We start from the raw sequence: 22,217 nt of genomic DNA, 5'->3' as shown, positions 1-22,217 counted from the left end.
ATAAATTTCTAGTATCCTAAGGTATATGTTTTCACATTTTTAAAGTTGCAAATTCAACTTTTTATCCTCATTGAATTACATATTCTAATATGAGAGATAATAATTAATTAATTAATCCGGTCACGTGATATGTTTTTAAGAGTTTAGAAATGGAAGTTACGTTTTGTCTTTTTTTTTTTAAGAATAATGATTCTATAGTGTCAATGATAAAGAAAATTTAACTTAAAATTATATTTGAATTTAAACACCATATAATAATATAATAATTTGAGTGTTCATTATTTTAAATATAATTTATGTTTAAATCGCATTAATATTAAAATTATGTTTGAACATGAATATTCAAATAAAATGAGTGAAGCATTTTTTCTATTTTATCATAAACGACGATGATAACTAGTCAAATCATAATTTTTTTACTCATAAGTTCATAATAAATTGGGAGGCTTGAAATTCGAGAAGCAAGCAGCCGAGCCGAAGAAGCGACGCCAATGCCATAGAGCAAATAAAAGGCCACCAATGATTGAGACCAACGTGTACATCTACTGATCACCATCCAACGGTACTTATCTACCCGGAACAAATGGGGAAAAGTCTTAAAATTTCCGTCTTTAAAACATAAACAGGAGAGGAGACAGAGAGTGAGGGAAGATGGGGATAGAAGTCAAATCATGGGAATTGGCGTTTGTTCCACACGCGCTCGCCATTGCTGGTGCTGTTATGGTGTTGGTTTGGTGCATATACTTGAGAGGTGGGTTAGCTTGGGAGTCTTCCAACAAAAGTCTCATCTTCAATGTAAGTCTTTTTAAAAACAATGGTTTACTTTGTTATGAACTTAAGTCTTTTTAAAAACAATGGTTTACTTTGTTATGAACTCCATCATGGGTTCCAGTGGAATCTTGTTTGGTGTTTTGAGATTCAAATCATTTTGTTCTCGAAATGAATTGAGACTAGATTTCTGTGCCATTAAAAGTCTCCTCATCCTCTTCTCGTACAGGATTTTCTGAACCTCACCCTATTTCTTGTAATTAAATATATAATATAATACAAAAATATTAGTGTACAAGCCCAATTTTGGGCCCAATACCCAAAACCCCCAATTACAAACCAACCCCTAACTAAGCCCAAAAACCACTAAATCCCTAGCCCAAAACCCATCTACTAACCCATTAAGCCCAACAGTAACCTAAAAATACCAAAACCAAAGAAATAGAAACCTAGCCGCCAAGACATGTGCTCCCTCTGCTCCACCACCGACGCCTGCAAGTGGCCTCTGCTCCACCACTGGTTTACTGCATCAATAAAGGAAAAGAGCAGATAACAAAAAAGCAAGTTGTAAAAATGCCTATAAGAGGCTGAATCCAAAACCATTGTAGGGATCGGCGTTTTTTTTTTAAAAAATAAGAAATAACATTAGATTTGAAAAATACACAAAGCAAAGAATAGATCCAGCAATATCGGAAGCAAAAAAAAGTCCAAACAGAGAGTCAATATCTAATAGCCCAAGGTGATTTCATTTAGTATCATCGTTATTTTCTTTCTTTTTAACCTATTTTACTCAAAAATACACATATATTATAGACATATAAAAAATACAAAAAAAAGAGGTAAAAAATATACCTGAGGCGATTTTACCACATCAGGTACTGTGGTTTATGAACAACAAGATGCCGGGCCTCGGTGACCGGCCGTGATCGGCCCCCGGCCAGGAAATCGCCCTCTCCTCTCTCTCACCTCTTTTTATCTTTAATACTAAAAATGAAATTTTTAGAAGTTTTAGGCTTTATAGCCTACCAAAGCAACTGCAGTTTTGGTGCCAGTGCCAAGACCCAAAGCGACCCGACCCGATCCGACCCGCTCCACTCGGGATCCGCGTGTTTTCGCTCTTAGGGATTAATTGCTGGGTCCTTCCGCTTTTCTATGATTTTCAATCGGGTTTTTCTTGTATTTTAATTTGGCCTATAATTTATTGCACTTTCCAATTTAGTCTCTATTTGGTGCTTGCTGCGTTCGATCCAAAAGGAATAATTGCTTCCACGGTCCCTCGTGTTGTGCGCGCATTCAATTGGGTCCTTTTATTTTAAATTCCCCTTAACTTCATTGTTAATTCACTTTTGTCCATTTTTTTACTTTTCTCATTATTTTATTTTAGTCTTAATATTATTCATACTATTCTATTTCATTCTGCTATCATTATTATATTTTATTTATTAGCATGGTATTATTATTATTATTATTACTTAGTATTATATACATATATATCATATAGTATTATTAATTTGTTTTAATATTATTATTTTGGTTAATGTATTTGATGACCTCATATGTATTCTTTTAAAATATATATATCTATATATTATACTCCTCATTATATATACCTATATTAACATTGCATTGTGCCTATTCTTTGAGCATTATATACATATATTTTTCTTTTATATATTATATATATTTTACGTACATACTTTTAATATTATCGTATTCATTTTTAAAATATACGTATATATTTACGTAATATTGTTCATTTTTTTGTCACATTTTATTATTCCGATATGTATACACCATTACTATACCTATTTATTCTTGGCGGTTATTTTACTATTATTCCTAATATATATATTATGTACACATTTTTTAATATCATAGTATATATATATTTAACATATATTCTTGTTATACCTATTTTCACCTTTATTATGTTTTATACACAAATATATATATATACTATATAATTTTATTACGTATACATTTCTATATACTACATATGCGTATCCTTTAATATTATATTATTTTTATTATGTACGTATATATTTCCCTTATATATTTCTTATTACTTCTATTATTATGTATGTACCTAAATACATATATGTATATACCTTTTATCATTATTATCATTACCATTGTCATTTTATTTTACCGTTTTTCTTACATTCGTTTATTTATTTATTAGATTCGTGTTCGATTGTTTTATTTCCCTCACATATGTGTTTACATTTACATATTTCTAAGCTTCACTATTGTTTCATTTTTTAATTGCTTTTTGACGCTATCACATCTATCATGGTGTCATTATACATATTAACACCATAGCATTTATGTTTCATTATAAATCACGTTTTTACTCAATATATATTAAAATAACCCTTTCATAAAAGTGATATTCAGTATTTTGTAATTCGAGATAATCGTGCCCTAACTTCTTGGGTTTCGACTTTTCTCATTTAACCTAAATAACGGAATATATTCTTTAAATCATTATACAAGTTAAAAATGCTTATTCTCGAAAATGTGAAGTGTTGTGCCCTAACTTACGGGTATGATATTTTGTCATCTCGAAATAAGAATTTTGTTCGAAATAAAGGCAATATTAGGTGTTTGAGAATTGAGAAAACGTGCCCTAACTTCTGGGTTTCGACTTCTCTCGTTATTCTAAATAATCGAATACCCTTTTAATGAAATACAGATTTCATAAAAGGCAAGGTCGCTCTCGAAAATTTAAGATGTCGTGTCCTAACTTCTTGGGTGTGACATTTTATATTTTGAGACGAGAAGTCTTTAACACTTGAGCTTTTTATAAAGAAGGATCGTATTTTAAAATTCTTTCAAACTTTTTTAATTTTCGATACTAAGACACTAATTAATCAACTAGGTACCAATTTTGGGCGTATCGAGGTGCTAATCCTTCCTCGTATGTGAATCGACTCGAACCCATTTTTCGATTTTCGTAGGCCAAAATTATCGTTTAGGTAAATCTTAACTTTTATTAAAATGATTAACTTAAGGTGATCCGATCACACCTAAAAAGATTGGTGGCGACTCAGCTTTTTTTTTTCATTTTCATTTTAAAATCCAAGTCGACTCTGGTTTTTTAAAAAAATGGTTCGACGACTTAAAAAAATGGTTCTGACGACTTGGCGACTCCATCGGGGACACGAATGAGAGAGTCAAGCCACAAGTTGATTAACTCTTGTCTTTTATCGAAAATTAAGAATTTGGTTTTGAAATACGATCCTTTCATCGCATTTCATCGACTATTTTGTGGTCTAAATAATACCGCCACGTTGGTCCGATTCTTTAAATAGTGTTGCATATTGCATTGCATGACCGTTGTGGTCACACCTCTTAAGTGGGAGCTTGAAACTATTCCTTCGTGAGGTTTTCACCTCCGTGCGGGATAGTGGATTGCTTTCGGGATACATCCGTACCTATGTCTTCGTGAGATTTTCATCTCCGATGCGACCATAGGGAAATGTATTCCCGAATCGAACTTCGATGCAGTATGAGCCTATAATGGGTGAAGATCGAGGAATCTGTGGTTCAGTACCCTTATTCTAGAATCAAACCCCATGTAGCGAGCCTTAATAACCCACCCTAGGTAGAGCCAATTCAAACCCTAGTGGTTACCGAGCAAGTGCTATATGTATTATTCTTCGTTTGCTTTGAAGCGTGCATAAACTCTTGACTTGCTTTGTTTTACTTTCATTTGTATTTGCATGGCATTTTCATCATAAAAGGTGTTGATTCGTGTTCGGTTTCTAAATAGATAGCTTATCATGGAAAAGGGTTTTTGATAAAGTAGAAGACAACGCGATTGTCCGGGTATGAAAATGAGACAACACAACAAGAGAAAGATGATAGTCTTACCAAGGGTATGTGTCGAGCTATGGAATTTCACTCGATCGGCGTAACCCAAAATAATCTCCAAGAATTGAAAGAAATATGGAACCGATGGGACGACGAGTTCAAACAATTATTCTATTGTCATTACGGTGATTTACCTTATCTGCTTTCGATGTCAAGGTGAGCGAGCACTGTTTGAGCCCTTGCCCAATATTGGAATTCCGCTTACAGTTGCTTCACTTTGGGAAGGTAGATTTGGTACCTACTATAGAAGAATACACGACCTTACTCAGTTACCCAAAAATTCAAATAGGCGAAATTTATACCGGACGCCATAGCGTCGGCATTTTCAAAAAGCGATGAACATCACGGGGATGAGCGAGCAGTGGGTGACGGCCGGATCAAACAAAAAGGAAATTGTAAATGCATCCCATGGAGGAACACGAGGATCTAATCTTAGCGCACCCGACGTGAAAAAAAGGGTAGATGTCTTCGCCTTAAGCATCTATGGATGGTCATCTTCCCAAGGCTTTGGGGCATGTAAACAGGTTGTTGTTGACCTTTTGATAGGCTTAGTAAAGGAACCACACTGCACCCGCAATCTTGGCGGAAACTTTGAGATCATTAAATGCTTGTAGAAGAAGCGGTGAAGGGAGATTTATTGGATGTGCTGACTTTTGCTATCCTGGTTCCACGACCATTTTTGGAAAGTGGAAAAGGTCTCATATCGTATCTTCTCGAAAATTACTCTCCATTGAAAGAGTTAGTGGCTACACCGAGGCGAGATGATGTAACGAGAAGAAAATTGGATGAATGTTCTCCAAAATCTGCAAGAAGAAGATGTTGAATGGAGAGCCCGTGGATGGTCCACGATGAAATATTATATCGATCGCGGAGATTTTGATTGGGTTCCTTGTTGGGAGTATGGGGAGCCGTCGGATCGCTCCTCTGCTTGCATTGCGACAATATAGATCCAGACGGTTTACACCACCAACATACGGGTTGGCCGGTCGCGAGTTCACGTTCACGAGGAATAATTACAAAAGAAAGTTCACGAGATATCGAATGCGGAACCGGACTCGTAAAATGAAGAAGTTTCTTGCAAATCCCATGACTACTCCCGAGTACGACCGATGGTGGAATCGGAGGATTAACGACAACATCCCTACATCGGATCGAGGAATCCTCGATCGGTGAAGAGCACTTGAAAGTAATCCCATCTCGAAATGGAAATCATCGAGCAAGATTTCGAGAGAAAGAGTCAGAAGCTAGAAAAAGGATCGAGCATTTGGAAGAAGAAAAGATGCGATTAGGGTTAGGCGTCGATGCCCGAAATTAGAAGTGAAAGACTCGAAAAGGGAAGAACAAAGTAGAAGAGGACTTAGGCGGTTTAAAAACGGACTATAAGAAGCTGCGTAGATCAATGAGAACCGCTGGGTTAGGAAAAACATCCGAACAATGGCGACATGAAGTTAGAAAAGAGCAAAGCAAAGCCAACCAGTGGGAGGAAAAATTTCGCGATACTCAAGCTCGAGAAGGTGCTCTAAAGAGAAGTTTGGTAGAAAGTCAAAATGAGAAAGAAGGGTTAAAGATCCGGGTATCGAGTTAGAGGTTATTATATTAGTATGCGCCGCGTAACTCTCGCAATCGAGTTGAAAGCTAGTCGAGTAGAATCGAAGAATTAAAAAGAATATAGAGGAACTCAAACAGTATTGCAAAATCGTGAACTTGGATAGAGCTCCTCGAAGTAAATAACGGCGATGGAAGGAGCAACTTCATCAATCCCAAGACCAAGTCGAGTAGGGACTACATCATGGGCGAGGCTTTGACTCAATCACTGAAGTGGTGACCACTTGCAAGCGTTAGCGATACAAGCCGATGTCTTTGAGTTTAAAATCTGAGTTAGAGGCGGATCGAGGCCAAAAGCTAGCTTGGCTTCTTAGGCAGTTAAGGCCTTAAGTATCGAGGCCAAGCCTTATATGTAATCTATTTTATGTAAAGAAACTTGTTTTCTAGAAAAGTTACTCTAATGAAATCGAATTGGAATCAACGTTTTGCATCCATCTCATTCATTGCATTCATGCATCGACATTGCATCATACGCACTAAAACTTACAAGAAACCCTAAAATCATGGCGATTACCACGGAACATCGTTCACGGTACAAGAGGAAAACAAAAGCAATGGATCAAAGGTTAGAAAGATTGGAACAAATGCAAAAGAGATGCAGGATCAACTACAAATACGTATACAAAACGGTGGCCAAAATCCAATAAGATGTAAGGGACCAGATCTTTGAGTCCCAAAGGAGTATGATGGATCAATTAATGCGTCTATTGGTGGTGGATTAGAAAAGGAAAAGCCCCATAATCAATAATGGAGATGACAACGAAGATCCCGTCTACCTCGGGGTTTGTCCCGTGGACGTTCGAGACACAACCCGATGTGTACCAAGAAGGCCATCGATCACTATCGCCTCAACCATTTCAAACCGGTGTCTCAAGACAGATGAATTATCGGTGGTTCGGGCTCTAATCCGGGATAATCAGACCAACTCGTGGTCCTCAATCTCGATGAAGTAATAGAAGCGAGAAAAGACAAGGGTAGAATTCGAGAGAGCTTGAAGAAAGATGTAGATGGTTGGAAGAAAATTTAAAGAAATGGAAAACACCACTATCGTGGTGGAATCGATGCTAAGGAATTAAGTTTGGTTCGGACACGGTACTCCTCCCAAGTTCAAAACCCGAATTTGAGAAATACAACGGACTAGGTGTCCCGAGGCTCACATCACTATGTTCTGCAGACGAATGGCGGCTATGTCAATAATGACCAACTATTGATCCACTTGTTTCCGGGAAAGTCCGGTTGGAGCCGCTTCTAGATGGTACAACCAACCGAGTCGTAACGGATCGGTTCATGGAGGATTTAGCGCGAGCTTTCATGAAGCGATGCGGTCACGTGATGACATGGCCCCGATAGAGTCACATTACGAACATGGAGAAGAAACAAAATGAGAGTTTGAGCAATACGCCTAAAGATGGAGAGAGGTAGCAACGCAAGTTCAACCACCTCTTACGGAGAAAAAACGACCATGCTCTTTATCAATCTGTTGAAGGCTCCATTCATTAACCACATGCTGGGAGCGCCATTAAAGCTTCTCGGACATAGTAATGTCGGAGAAATGATAGAGAACGCGATAAGATGTGGAAGGATTGAAGCGGGGAAAGTCAAGAGATCAACCCCAAGAAGGAAAGAGAACGATGTGAACAACATGAGTATGTATAATAAGCCGGTCACCATGAGCCAACCAAAGGTGGTGACTACCGACCATCATGGCTCGCAAGACAGGACTTCAACCCAAGGCCAAGACAGAAAGAGTCTAGTTTACTCTATCCCGATGTCCTACAAGGAATTGTACCGAGCTTATTCGATGCCCATGTAGTGTCGCCTTCTATCTAAAGCCAATGCAACCCCATTCCCCAAATGGTGCAGACGCAAACACCCAATGCGAATACCATGCAGAGCCACAGGCACTCGATAGAAAAGCGCACCACTTTCAAGAAGCTAGTTGAAAGACTCATCAACATTGGCATCGTGAAATTTGATGATACACCTAGTCAGAAAACCTATTCTTGAATCATGGGGATAAGGGTATAAATGCCATAATCAAGAGTTCAGGAAGGAAATTAAGATGAATGTTGCGAAGTGAATACCCGTTGAAAGAAGTGTGGAAGAAAATGGTGGAAAGAGGTTTGATGGCGCAGAATTCGGGGTTAAGCCTCGAAGCGAAGAATTATTGTGAGTTCCACGACCAAGAGGACCATGAGATCGAAATGCACCAATTCGAGGCTTTAGTACAAGGATTGATGGATAATAAGAGTGGAATTCTTGAATATGTCGGGAACCAGAAAAAGCGACGTGTGTGCCTCGAAGAAGGGTCGACGAAACGCTTGCAAAATCAACCACCCATTGGTTATCATATCACGCTTAAGAACTAATGAAGATGGGACCCAAGTCGCACCCAAAGTCGTAATCCGAAGCCCGTTGCTTTCCCTTATAAAGATAGCAAGAGGGTACCATGGAATTACTGTTGCAATGTGACGATCCCAGAAAGAAGAGCCGGCCAAGGCTTCACAAGAAAACCAAGACGTAGGTTTTTACTTGATGGGAGACGTTATGTTCCGAAGGCACAGGAACCAAAATTGCCAAAGAAAAGGTCCCGACAAGAGAGCAAAGGAAAGAAAAGATGGTCGAGTTTGAATCGTCGGTCAATGAGTCGAAGAATCGAGAATGAAGCGTGGAATTCTTAAAATTTTTAAAACACAATGAGATGGCGTCGTTGAGCGACTACATAAGCAACCATTTCGCATTTGGTCTTGGCCTTACTCTTGAGCTCGAAACGACGGATAGCGTTAATGAAAGTCTTGAACGAGACATACGTCGCGCGATGACATCTCTGTCAACAAACTGGACCGCTGGTCAACAATATCGCCACGACAATTTTATTTTCTTTAACGACGACGAAATACCACTAGGAGGCATGGGGTCCACAAAGGCCTCACGCACATTACCACGCGTTGCAAGGGATACACATTACCGGAGTCTTGATCGATAATGGATCAAGACTAAACGTCTTACCCTATCCACACCGAAAAGGTTGCCCGTGGATAGTTCCCATATGAAGACATGCCTAAATGTAGTAAGGGCGTTTGTGATCTTGAAAGAAAGCGTAATGGGAGGATTGAATTACCCCTTCAAATCGGTCCTAGACGCACGAGATAGACTTCTTAGTGATGGACATTAAACCTCTTACAATTGCCTATTGGGAAGACCTTGGATCCACTTCGGCGAGGGCGGTCAGCGTCATCATTACATTAGAAGCTTAAACTTATAACGGAAGGTCGATTGGTGACCATAAATGCGGAGGAAGACATTATTGCATCTGTTACCAGCAATGCACCATATGTGGGGACAGATGATGAAGCCATAGAATGTTCTTTTCGATCGTTGGAATTCGTAAATGCGACCTTTGTTGTCGAAGGAAATAAAGTCCCAACACCCAGACTTTTCAAAACCACAAGAATGGGACTACAACTGATGGTTGGGAAGGGAGCCTTGCCAGGGAAAGGACTTGGAAGAAGCCTACAAGGAAGGGTCAAAGTACCTATGCTCACGGACAAACGGGACCGCTTTGGCTTAGGATTCAAGCCAGATGCAAGACAAAAGAAAGAGGAGCAAGAGAAGAAGCGAGAAAGGAGAAGAAGCGCGTTTGAGCGGGGAAGAGATTAAATGGAAACCAATGACCTTTCCCCATATATCCGAACATTTGTGTCGGAGGAACTATTTATGAAGGAAGATTGGCGAGCCAAGAGTCCCTTGAAGAAATGAGGAAAACTTCAAAGATTAATGCCACGTTCGAAGGAGGAACCGGAGAAGAGAATGGGATGGCATTCGCCTTATGAGCCGAAAGTGTTTTGAATAATTGATTGCGGAAGAGATTCACGTAGTCTTTAAAACTAACTGAGTAATGCCCAAAACACGCTTATTACCCTAGGCCTAGGAGTAATAAGTGTCTTTTTGTGAAATAGGCCTATGTTCGAAATCGTTATTTCAATAAAATGCATCCTTTCGTCTTATTCAGTGCAAATATTCTTTCATACTCATACCGTACATGCCATTGTTCTTAGATTCTTTTGTTCTTTGCATCTTCCTTTCTGCCCAAAACAGGTCTCCAGATATCAACGATGTGAGTGACCTTGCTATTAATTCGGAGTCTCCCTTTGAGCGCGATATGTGTCTAGAGGGATCCGAGGATTTTGGAGATGACAGTGATTGTAACTTATCCCCGATTTGTTGAGGATGGTAGAAGCGCAAGGAGAAAGCAGATTCTACCCCACAAAGAGACCGTAGAAGTCGTGAACTTGGGAGATGAACTAGAAAGAAGAGAAGTAAAGATCGGAACTTGCATCACTACAGAGACAAAGCGGGACCTTATTGAGTTACTCCAAGAGTTCAAGGATGTCTTTGCATGGTCATATCAGGATATGCCTGGGCTAAGTACTGACCTTGTGGTACACAGGCTCCCCATCAAAGAAGAATGCAGGCCAGTTCAGCAAAAGCTTCGAAGGATGCGCCCGATGTTCATTTAAAATAAAGAGGAGGTCAAGAAGCAATTTGATCTTTGGTTTCTTACAAGTAGTTAAGTACTCGAATGGGTAGCCAACATCGCCCCCGTCCCTAAAAAAGATGGGAAAATACGGATGTGTGTAGACTACAGAGACTTAAACAAGGCCACCAAAGATAATTTCCCATTGCCTCATATCGACACCTTAGTGGACAACACTAAAAGTTACTCACTTTTCTCCTTCATGGATGGTTTCTGGGTACAATCGGATCAAAATGCATCACGAAGACATGAATAAAACCACATTTGTGACCATGTGGGGAACCTTTTGCTATAAAGTAATGCCGTTTGGATTGAAAATGCGGAGCAACATATCGAGAGCCATGGTTACCCTATTTCATGATATGATGCATAAAGAAATTGAAGTTTATGTCGACGACATGATCGCCAAATCTCGATGAAGAAGAACATGTGCAAGTCTTAAGAAAATTATTTTTGAGGTTGAGAAAATTCGGTTGAAGCTCAATCTCGCAAAATGTACCTTCTGAGCGGTCGAAAAGCTGCTAGGATTCGTGGTCGATGGAAAAGTGGATTGAGATCGACCCGCACAAAGTCAAGGCCATACAAGAATTACCTCCACCACGTACTCAAAAGGAAGTCCGAGGATTCCTAGGAAGATTAAATTACATCGCTTCGGTTTATTTCACAACTAAGCGAAAAATGTGACCCCATATTCCGTCTCTTTAAGAAACACAACCACGGTGGTTGGGACGAGGAATGCCGAAGACTTTCGACAAGGTTAAGCAATATTTGTCCAATGCCCAAGATTGACACCACCTAATCCAGATAAGCCATTGATATTGTATTTGGCGGTATTTGAAAATTCTATGGGATGCGTGCTTGGCCAACACGATGAATCGGAAGGAAAGAAAAGCGATATATTATCTCAAGTAAAAGTTTCTTGAGTGTGAGACGAGATACTCGTTCATTGAAAAGTTGTCTTTGTGCCTTGATTTGGACAACCCAAGATCGAGACAATACATGTTGTACCATACAACTTGGTCGATCTCTAAAATGGATCCTCTCAAGTACTTGATGGAGTCAAGCGCCTTGAGCGGAGAATGGCCCGATGGCAAATTCTACTTTCGAATTCGATATAGTCTATGTGAACGGAAGGTAGTAAAGGGAGTGCAATAGCGATTTCTTAGCAAGAGAGCCTAGAGGACTACGAGCCTCTGAACTTTGATTTCCCAAATGAAGATCTAATGTGCATAGCAACCATCAAGAAGACCTCAAGAGGGTCACCCTTGGAAGCTAAACTTTGACGAGCATCAAATGTCATGGGTAGCGGAATCAGGCGATTCTGGTGTCCCCGAGTGGAGATCATTATCCATTCACTAGTAAATTAGATTTCATTGCACAAACAATATGGCGTAATCTGAGGCATGCATCATGGGAATACGTGCGGCCATAGAGCGTAAAATCAATGTGTTAGAGGTATATGGAGATTACGCCTAGTAATTTATCAACTCAAAGGTGAATGGGAGACAAGAGACCCCAAATTGATCAATTCTGGGAGGTTAATCCTTGAGTTAATTAAAGAGTTCGATGATATTGTCTTCTACTACCTCCCACGAGAAGAAAATCGGATGGTCGACGCCTTAGCAACTTTGGCTTCGTGATCAAGGTGAACCACCGAGAAGATGTGAAACCGATCCAAATGAGCATTTACGAGGCCCGGCTCATTGTTACAACCTTGAAGAAGAAGAGGAAAATGATGATCACCCTTGGTACCACGACATCCTACGATATGTGAAGAATCGTGAGTACCCCAACCAAGCTACCGAGAATGACAAGAGAACGTTGAGAAAAGCGGCGATGACTATGTCTTAGATGGGAGATCTGTACAAAAGAAGGAAGGATCAGTACTATTAAGGTGTGTAGACGCCATTGAGGCCGTAGAAAATCTTGAAAGAAGTCCATGAGGGTATCTGCGGGACACACGCTAATGGTTTTACAATGGCCAGGCAAATTATGAGGTTCGGTTATTATTGGTCCACCATGGAAGGAGATTGTATTAACTACACCAAAAGATGTCATAAGTGCCAAATCTATGGAGACAAGATTAATGTGCCTCCCTCACATCTGCATGTCATGACCTCGCCATGGCCTTTCTCGATGTGGGGCATGGATGTGATTGGGCCAATTTTGCCAAAAGCTTCAAATGGGCATCGTTTCATCTTTGTGGTCATCGATTATTTCACCAAATGGGTGGAGGCCTCTTCATACGCCAATGTCACTAAATCGCAGATTAGCAAGTTCCTAAAAGGAAATCATCTGTCGATATGGAATGCCGAAAGGATCATATCGACAACGCATTGAATTTAAATAATAGCACGATAGCGGATGTCTGCGGTCGATTCAAGATCGACACCACAACTCGTCACCAGATCGCTCAAGATGAGCGGTGCAATCGAAGCGACCAATAAGAACATCAAGAAGATTGTAGGAAAGATGGCGGAAACTTATAAAGATTGGCATGAGAAGCTACCATTTGCCCTCTATGCTTATCGAGCGTCTATCGAACTTCTACTTTGGGCAACGCCTTTCTCATTAGTTTATGGAATGGAGGCAATTTTACCTATCGAGGTCGAGATCCCTTCCTTAGAGTTTTGTCGAGGTAAAGTTGGATGAAGCGAGAATGGATCCGATCCGTCGATCGGTTGAATTTGATTGAAGAAAAGAGGTTACGGGCTATTCGCCATGGTCGGATGTACCAAAAGCGAATGATGCGAGCTTACGACAAAAGGTTCGTCCCGAGAGAATTCCACGAGGAGACCTAATCTTGAAAAAGATCCCGCCCATACAAAAAGACTTGAGAGGAAAATGGATGCGAATTGGGAAGGGCCTTATGTGGTGAAGAAAGCCTTTTCGGTGAGCATTGATATTGGTGAAATGGATAGCAAGACCTTATCCAATCCCGTGAATTGGATTCGGTTAAGAAATACTTACTAAAAAAAAAAAAAAAAAAGGAGAGAGGCGAGGTGAAAACTCAGAAAGAGCATCTTAAGACCAAAGGATTTTGAATTGAAAACCCATAAAGGGCAATTCAAATTTTGATCAAAGGTGGGGCATCGACGGTCTTATGGTACCTAAATTAACAAGGAGGAGAGATGTTACATCTTGGGGCATCAAGAAGAGTACTCTAGATCCCTAAACGCATGTTGGGCAAAAAAGGAGCCTTCAAGAAGTCGATCAGAGAAACTCACGCTGCGATATCGGGGCACCTATTCCCTTTTATCCATTTTGTATTCCAGCAATGTTTGTTGTTGTAATTAAAATATTCCCTTCAAATGTTGTTTCTAATAAGTTTCATTTTTGTCATGATCTTTTTCAAGCATTTTGCATTGAAATGATGATTAATGGACTAAAGCCATTTTCACAAAAAGAGTTCTGCATATTACTCTGAAAGTTTCTAAATAGTACAGGAACACGAAGCAGGACTATTATTTAGAACTAACCAAACTCAAAGATTGGAAGCATCCGAGAAGAAAGAGTTTAAATTGGGACTACCCTTTGGGTTTCTATTCAAAATTTAAAATTTGAACAAGAAGGCAGGATACCATTTCAATAAAGGAACCTTGATTAACTAAGAGCAATGGCAACCTAAGCGAGGATTCATGCTCACAACATGTCGCACTCATACATTCATAGAATATTCATAAGTGCATCTAATTAGGAACATTTGATTCATTTTGATCATAACATCCTAATTCTTTGACATAAGCATATATCTGAGAACCGATTCTCGGTCATGTCCCTAGAATCGATGAATTCATAAGCCTTAACCCCTAGCGGTAGGGTAGCAGTCAAGATTTACAAATCTTAATCCCTAGCAAGAGGGAAACAAATCGAAGACGAAGGTCTTAAACCCCTAATCGGTAGGGTAATGATCGAATTGCAGATCCTATCTCTCTAGCGGTAGGAAAAGCAGATCGAAGATGAAAATCTTAACCCTTAGCAAGAGGGAAGCAGATCGAAGATGATGGACTTTAACCCCTATGCAGTAGGGTAACAAGCCAAATTTACAAGCTTTAACCCCCGAAAGCGGTAGGGTAACAGTGAAGATTTCTGATCTTAACCCCTAGCAAGAGGGAAACAGATCGAAGACGAAGGGTCTTAAACCCTAATCGGTAGGGTAACAGATCGAATTGCAGATCTTATCTCCCTAGGCGGTAGGGAAACAGATCGAAGATGAAGATCTTAACCTCCCAAGCAAGAGGGAAGCAGATCGAAGATGAAGATCTTAACCTCTAGCGAGGGAAACAGATCAAAGAAGATGGGCCTTAACCCCCAAGCGGTAGGGTAATAGGTGAAAATTCTGATTTTGTCTCCTGAAGTTGCGATGGAACAAATCGAATCCAGCGAATCTTGTCTTCCTGAAGTTGCAGTGAAGCGATTGAAGATTTATAGATCTTATCCCCCTTAGCAGTAGTGGTATAGATCGAAGAAGAAGAACCTTAAACCCCTAGCGGTAGGGTAACAGTTAAATTGCGGATCTTATCTCCTAGCGGTGGTGGAGCAGATCGAAGACGAAGAACCTTAAACCCCTAGCGGTAGGGTAATAGGTTGAGTATCTGATCTAAAACCCTAGCGAGGGAAGCAGATCAAAGATGACAAGCCTTAATCCCTTAGCGGTAGGGTAACAGTGAAAATTAAATATCTTCTTCCGAAACAAAGAAGTGGAGTTGATCGAAGCCACAGCAGATCTCCTTGAAGTTTCAAATGAAGCAGATTGAAATCACATGTCTTAGCTCCATAGAGTTGCGATGGAGCAGATCAAAACAAACCTTACCTTCTTGAAGGCTGCGGTAGAAGCGGTGAAGCGGAGTGAAGCAACAAGATTGGAATGAAGCTACACGGGAAAAGGAGCACTAGACAAGTCCGGACATAGTGAGGCCAGGGCAAAATTGGTCTTTCTCAAGTCTTTGCTCTGTTCTCGTTACACGACAACAAGCAAAAGAGGGCAACAGACAAGCCAATTTTGGGCCCAATACCCAAAACCCCAATTACAAACCAACCCCTAACTAAGCCCAAAAACCACTAAATCCCTAGCCCAAAACCCATCTACTAACCCACTAAGCCCAACAATAACCTAAAATACCAAAACCAAAGAAATAGAAACCCTAGCCAAGATGTGCTCCCTCTGCTCCACCACCGACGCCTGCAAGTGGCCTCTGCTCCACCAGTTTACTGCATCAATAAAGGAAAAGAGACAGATAACAAAGAAGCAAGTTGTAAAAATGCCTATAAGAGGTGAATCCAAAACCATTGTAGGATCGGCGTTTTTTTAAAATAAGAAATAACATTAGATTTGAAAAATACACAAAGCAAAAAACGAGATCCAAGAATATCGGAAGCAAAAAAAGCAGTCCAAGCAGAGAGTCAATATCTAATAGCCCAAGGTGATTTCATTTAGTATCATCGTTATTTTCTTTCTTTTAACCTATTTTACTAAAAATACACATATATTATAGACATATAAAAATACAAAAAAGAGGTAAAAAATATACTGAGGCGATTTTTCACCACCGTGTACTGTGGCGGAACAACAAGATTGCATTTCAATGACCGTGGCGATCGGCCCCAATGGGAAATCGCCCTCTCCTCTCTCTCACCTCTTTTTTCTTTAAACACTAAAAATGAAATTTTTAGAAGTTTTAGGCTTTTATAGCCTACCAAAAAGCACTGATTTTGGTGCCCGTGCCAAGACCCAAAACGACGTCGTTTTGAAGCGACCCGACCAATCCGACCCGCCCACTCGGGATCCGCATGTTTTCGCTCTTAGGGATTAATTGCTTGCTGGGTCCTTCCGCTTTTCTATGATTTTCAATCGGGTTTTCTTGTATTTTAATTTGGCCCTATAATTTATTGCACTTTCCAATTTAGTCTCTCATTGGTTGTGCTGCGTTACGATCCAAAAGGAATAATTGCTTCCACGGTCCCTCGTGTTGTGCGCATTCAATTGGGTCCTTTTATTTTAAATTCCCCTTAACTTCATTGTTAATTCACTTTTGTCCATTTTTTTACTTTTTCTCATTATTTTATTTTAGTCTTAATATTATTCATACTATTCTATTTCATTATTGCTATCATTATTATATTTTATTTATTAGCATGGTATTATTATTATTATTATTACTTAGTATTATATACATATATATCATATAGTATTATTAATTTGTTTTAATATTATTATTTTGGTTAATGTATTTGTGACCTCATATGTATTCTTTTAAAATATATATATCTATATATTATACTCCTCATTATATATACCTATATTAACATTGCATTGTGCCTATTCTTTGAGCATTATATACATATATTTTCTTTTATATATTATATATATTTTACGTATATACTTTTAATATTATCGTATTCATTTTTAAAATATACGTATATATTTACGTAATATTGTTCATTTTTTGTCACATTGTTATTATTCTGATATGTATACACCATTACTATACCTATTTATTCTTGACGGTTATTTTTACTATTATTCCTAATATATATATTATGTACACATTTTTTAATATCATAGTATATATATATTTAACGCCATATTCTTGTTATACCTATTTTCACCTTTATTATGTTTTATACACAAATATATATATATACTATATAATTTTATTACGTATACATTTCTATATACTACATGCGTATCCTTTAATATTATATTATTTTTATTATGTACGTATATATTTCCCTTATATATTTCTTATTACTTCTATTATTATGTATGTACCTAAATACATATATGTATATACCTTTTATCATTATTATCATTACCATTGTCATTTTATTTTACCGTTTTTCTTACATTCGTTTATTTATTTATTAGATTCGCGTGTTCGATTGTTTTATTTCCCTCACATATGTGTTTACATTTACATATTTCTAAGCTTCACTATTGTTTCATTTTTTTAATTGCTTTTTGACGCTATCACATCTATCATGGTGTCATTATACATATTAACACCATAGCATTTATGTTTCATTATAAATCACGTTTTTACTCAATATATATTAAAATAACCCTTTCATAAAAGTGATATTCCGTATTTTGTAATTCGAGATAATCGTGTCCTAACTTACTGGGTTTCGACTTTTCTCATTTAACCTAAATAATGAATATATTCTTTTTAAATCATTATACAAGTTAAAAATGCTTATTCTCGAAAATGTGAAGTGTTGTGCCCTAACTTACGGGTATGATATTTTGTCATCTCGAAATAAGAATTTTGTTCGAAATAAAGGCAATATTAGGTGTTTGAGAATTGAGAAAACGTGCCCTAACTTCTTGGGTTTCGACTTTCTCGTTATTCTAAATAATCGAATACCCTTTTAATGAAATACACAGATTTCATAAAAGGCAAGCTCGCTCTCGAAAATTTAAGATGTCGTGTCCTAACTTTTGGGTGTGACATTTTATATTTTGAGACGAGAGAGTCTTTAACACTTGAGCTTTTTATAAAGAAGGATCGTATTTTAAAATTCTTTCAAACTTTTTTAATTTTCGATACTAAGACACTAATTAATCAACTAGGTACCAATTTTGGGCGTGTCGAGGGTGCTAATCCTTCCTCAAATGCGTAACCGACTCCGAACCCATTTTACGATTTTCGTAGGCCAAAATTATCGTTTAGGTAAATCTTAACTTTTATTAAAATGATTAACTTAAGGTGATCCGATCACACCTAAAAAGATTGGTGGCGACTCAGTTTTTTTTTCATTTTCATTTTAAAATCCAAGTCGACTACCGTTTTTTAAAAAAATAGTTCTGACGACTTAAAAAAATGGTTACGACAATTAGTAAAAAGACAAGGCGCTCCATTCATTTCATTATATATATATATTTTTTTTCCAAAAGTTGTAATAAAGTTTAAAGCAGTGATTGAAAAGAGGGAAGCTGCTCCTTTAACCATCACCAAACAAGAGAAGATGGAAGCTTTTGTTAAATTTGGATTTTGTGGAGGTGCAATGTGCAAATGCCAAACACTATGGGAATGTAATTTGTTTTGAATTCAACATCTATTTCTCATGAATATCACCTGCCTACCTACCCACGTTTTTCACCAACATTAAGAAACATCACTTGCCACGTGCCTCCCCAAAATGGATACTGTTTATAGGAGGAACAAGGGCGACTTCTTCAGATTATTTTTTAAATAATCAAAAAATTATTTAATGAAGACTTTGACATATTTACAATTATCACCAATATATAATAATTATTGTGAGATTTAGTATTTTGAATTAAATGGTATTTATAGTTTAAAGTTTCATATTTAATGTTTGTATTTTTGGTTAAAATTCATATTTGCATTTATATATGGTTATCAATGAAAAATAAAATTATTGGGCTGTCAGTCAGGCTAGTGACTGACTTTGGTTTTTAGGGCAAAAAAGAAAAAAAAATCAATTTTAGTTTTTTATTTAAATTTTATTATTAATAAAATTGAAAAAATTATTATATTACTATATTTTTGTATGAAAGTAGTTTTAAATATATATTTATACAATTTAAATTTTAAAATGAACCCAAAAATAACCGAAAAAAATTTTCAACTTGAACGTTTCAATTGAAAATGTGTTGGAATTGATTGGCATTCCAAATTTCCTCTCTGTCTGAAGATTTAAAACCGGCTTCCTAACAATGTTTCATGGGACTTCTCAAAGTTTTTTTTTTTTTTTTTGTAATATATATATCTAACACATATTTAAACATGAATACTATCATCCTTCAAATATATAAATAAAAATAAAAACAAAAACAGTATCAATATATGAACATCCCAAATTCTGATAACAAAGGTTTCATGTCAAATGCTCCAGCAAAATCAACATTTAGATTTTTTTTTTTCTTTTATAAAATTATATATGTCAAATGCTGTAGCAAATTCGACATCTAGATGCGTTTGGTTTTAGGAAAAAACGTAATAATTCGGAGGGTTATGTGGTTAAATTCACTAACTATTTAATCTTTGTGCAGATCCATCCTGTATTGATGTTGATTGGCTTCATTATCTTGGGAGGTGAAGGTATGTAATCCAACACACCTACATTTATTTATAGGAAAAAGAAAATCTTGAAACCCATCCCATTTTCTTTTCAAAGTATTAAAGTATTAAATGACAGGTTAAAATATGTTTAAGTTTTTGGACGCTTCATAAATTAGAAATTTAATTTTTGTGTTTTATTTTTAAAAATTTAATCTCTTTATTTTTCAGATTTTTAAATTGAGGTCCAACTATTAATATTGTTTTATTAATTTTAGATTCATTACAACCGTATTTTTTAGTCACGTGACCATTGAATATTCTTTTTATTTTAAAATGTCACACCAATAAATTTAATAAAAAATAATATTATTAATAATTAAATCTAAATTTTAAAATTTGAAAAGTACATGGATTAAATCCAAATTTTTTGAAAAAGTATAGACTTATGGGCTATTTTAACCTAAATAAAATTAGGGGGTGAGACAGTTGGGATATACATACACGGGGCAATCTATATTCCATAATTCAGATAGCTTGTTTCCCAATTTTGTTTTCTGTGAGATAGAATGATGTGAAGAACATTAAAATTTGAGGAATGCAGCCATTATGAGCTACAAGTAATTGCCTCTGAGGAAAGAAGTCAAGAAAGTAGTACATCTTGTGCTTCATGCCATTGCACTGATTCTGGGAATTATTGGGATCTATGCGGCATTCAAGTATCATAATGAGAGTTCAATAGCTAATCTCTACAGCTTGCATTCTTGGCTTGGGATTGGAATCATTGTCCTCTATGGCATTCAGGTATTATACAAACTTTCTTTAATTATCTCCATTTTGTCGGACATAAAACAGGGGATGGTAATCAATACTAACTTGCTTAACCAAGTTCCCCACGCTTAATATTTACCAGCAGCAATCTTTATAGTTGAAATTTAAACTGATTGATCCTTTTAAACCTAGTATCCTTTAAGCATGCTTACCGTCATTTTTTGACAGTGGATATATGGTTTTGTGGTATTCTTCTACCCTGGAGGAGCGGCCGGATTAAGAAGAGAATCGCTTCCTTGGCACGTCGTGGTGGGGCTTTTTGTATACATCTTGGCTGTCGCCAACGCCGCCATTGGGTTCCTGGAAAAGCTTACGTTCCTTAAGAGCTCTGGCCTTGCTAAATATGGTGCCGAAGCCTACCCTGTTAACTTCACTGCTATCGTCACAATTTTATATGGAGCCTTTGTGAAAAATAAAATAGAATAAAATAAATAAAAATAAAGAACACATAAATTTTACGTGGAAACCCTTTCGGGAAAAAAACCACGGGCAGAGGAGAAGAAAATTCACTATGTCGAAAATTTTTTACTCAAATACAAAAGGAATAGACTATGTCTATTTATAGGCTTGCAAAGCCATATTCTAGTAGGATTGAAACACCTTATCCTAATCAATATAAAATAGATGGAGTTTAATAAGGTTTAAAACCTTATTCTAAAATAAAATAAAAGAAGTCTAGTTCTATATGAATTTTACTTTTATTTTATTTTCCATCGTATTTTATTTAAATAAGAATTTGGGTCACTTAATTCTAACAATCTCCACCTTGACACAAATTCTCAATGAACAAGTTCTTCATCGCGAACTTTCAATAAACAAGTTCTTCACCTCTTCCAAAAACCCTTAAGGGTTTAACTTCAACAATGAACACCAACCAAGTCTAAGCAATGCTCAAACTTGGTTATAGGAAGTGACTTAGTCATCATATCTGCAGGATTTTCATGAGTGCTAATTTTGCTCACAACAATATCACCACGAGCAATAATATCACGAACAAAATGATACCGAATATCAATGTGTTTTGTTCTCTCATGAAACATTTGATCTTTTGTAAGAAAGATGGCACTCTGACTGTCACAAAATACTATGCTGATTTGAAGGTCTTCATTGAGTTCACTAAATAGTCCCTTCAACCAAATAGCTTCTTTACAAGCCTCAGTAATCGCCATGTACTCGGTTTGATGGTAGACAAAGCGATCGTAGTTTGCAAAGTGGCTTTCCAACTAATTGCACAACCTCCGATTGTAAAGACGTAACCTGTGAGAGATCTTCTTCTATCAAGGTCTCCAGCAAAATCAGCATCAACATACCCTATAACTCCATCTTTAGTTCTTCCAAACTGTAAGCAAACATTAGTAGTGCCTCGTAAGTATCTTAAAATCCATCGAATCGCTTTCCAGTGTTCTTTACGAGATTCGCCATGTATCTCGCTAACCGACCGACCGTTGCATATGATAAATCGGACGTGAACAAACCATAGCATACATGAGAGATCCCTCTGCACTAGAGTATGGAACATGTGACATGTACTCAATCTCATTATCGATTGAGGAGATAAGGCCGATGAAAGTCCG

General features: G+C 37.4%; 2 long non-coding RNA genes across 2 annotated transcripts; both read left to right on the top strand.

Moving 5' to 3' along the window:
* The first annotated feature begins 462 nt into the window (after window positions 1–462).
* Window positions 463–19,074, top strand: LOC128279303 (uncharacterized). The gene is made up of 2 exons (XR_008270973.1): window positions 463–795; window positions 18,705–19,074. It is a non-coding gene; the product is annotated as an uncharacterized LOC128279303 (long non-coding RNA).
* Window positions 19,075–19,776: 702 nt separating this feature from the next.
* Window positions 19,777–20,856, top strand: LOC108478840 (uncharacterized). Its single transcript, XR_008270972.1, has 3 exons — window positions 19,777–19,854; window positions 20,417–20,616; window positions 20,812–20,856. It is a non-coding gene; the product is annotated as an uncharacterized LOC108478840 (long non-coding RNA).
* Window positions 20,857–22,217: the final 1,361 nt, after the last annotated feature.

The sequence above is a fragment of the Gossypium arboreum genome, chromosome 9, assembly GCF_025698485.1.
Source record: "Gossypium arboreum isolate Shixiya-1 chromosome 9, ASM2569848v2, whole genome shotgun sequence".
Classification (NCBI taxonomy): Eukaryota; Viridiplantae; Streptophyta; class Magnoliopsida; order Malvales; family Malvaceae; genus Gossypium; species Gossypium arboreum.
This window is presented reverse-complemented; position numbering and strand designations above follow the sequence as displayed.